The 1,370-nt window shown below is 43.6% G+C and overlaps 1 non-coding gene across 1 annotated transcript; it reads left to right on the top strand.

Annotated features, from left to right (window-relative positions):
* The first annotated feature begins 242 nt into the window (after nucleotides 1–242).
* Nucleotides 243–345, top strand: LOC111813629. Its single transcript, XR_002818827.1, has one exon. It is a non-coding gene; the product is annotated as a U6 spliceosomal RNA (small nuclear RNA).
* Nucleotides 346–1,370: the final 1,025 nt, after the last annotated feature.

The raw sequence follows: 1,370 nt of genomic DNA, 5'->3' as shown, positions 1-1,370 counted from the left end.
GTTCTTTCACTAACAAGTTCTGCTCCATCATCCCAGATAACTAAAATTTTACTGAGGTGCCACGCGCTTGCCTTTCACTTTTCTCAGGACTCTAAATTCATCCTCTCAGGATCTTGCATCCTCTTCTTTTCATTCATGTGGCTCTTCCCTCTCAGGCCTACTCAGGATGTCCCTGCTTGGGGTATCAATTGCCAGGGACTTGGCCAAGATCTCCAATTGTAAAAGATGAACCAAGAGGCAGAGTTCTTTGGCAGCACATATACTAAAATTGAAACGATACAGAGAAGATTAGCATAGCCCCTGCACAAGGATAGCAAGCAAATTCGTGAAGCATTCCGGATTTTTATCTCCTCTTCTCTAATCTTCAGGAAAACTGAGGCTCTGATAAAATAATAAATAATAAGTAAATTAAAAAGAAGCTGCATAAGCCATTGAAGACCCTTTCAGTTATAAAAGTAATAAGAGACAATTTAGTATGCAGGGAACTTCAGAGGATGAAGTAAGAGTCAGTTTGGTAATGTGTGGAGAGAGCCTGAGAGTTCAGTGCCTCAGAGTAGGCAAAACAAGGATCTCTTCAGCTAGCTGACTTTACTGAGCGTACAAACACATTTTCAAGGGCCGGGGAGATGGCTCAATAGGATAAGTGTTTGGCTGGCAAGCACAAGGATCTGAGTTCAATCCCTGGTTCTGAAAAAAACAAAAAACAAACAAACAAACAAAAACAACCACATTTTCATAGTGGGGTAGAGGGCCTTTTCTGGAGTGGGGTGGCAATTGCGGTGGGCTGGTAAAAAGAGCCAGGATGAAACAAAGATCAATAAGGAAACTAATTTTCCCCAAGAGAAACTGTTACTACCCCTGTCACCTTGCTTTCAAGATTTTTGTTATCCTCAGTAGCTCTTATCTTTTAAAATATTTTTTCTCTTGCCCTCTCAGTGCCACAGCATCACTAACCACAAAGCTTTAGCTTTGACTGGCAGAGAGTATGGAGTTTTCACATTCCAGTCCAGTTTACAGGGGGAAAAACAGCAGAATGGATGTGCTCGCTGTAGTCTACTTGATACAAATTGTGGTTTTCGGGGAGCTTCTATCTGCTGACCCGTTATCTCATCCCCTATTCACTGGGTGCAAGCCAAGTTCCACAGACATGATCCTCCGACTCCTGACAGTGGCCATCTGCCTAGTTATCCTCTCGCAAGGAGTCTTTCAAGTGATGGTGTGTTTTGGTTAGACATGTCCTCAAAGATCTTGGGTGTAAACGGGTTTCCTGTGTTCACAGGGCAGGCACGCGTGTGTCTATTGGGAGCACCCGGCCCCTGAGTGTCTTTCAGGAAACCTCTATTCAGGCATCCAACAACGCAAACCCTATT

Source organism: Octodon degus, unplaced genomic scaffold (assembly GCF_000260255.1).
Source record: "Octodon degus isolate 3935 unplaced genomic scaffold, OctDeg1.0 scaffold00206, whole genome shotgun sequence".
Lineage (NCBI taxonomy): Eukaryota > Metazoa > Chordata > Mammalia > Rodentia > Octodontidae > Octodon > Octodon degus.
This window is presented reverse-complemented; position numbering and strand designations above follow the sequence as displayed.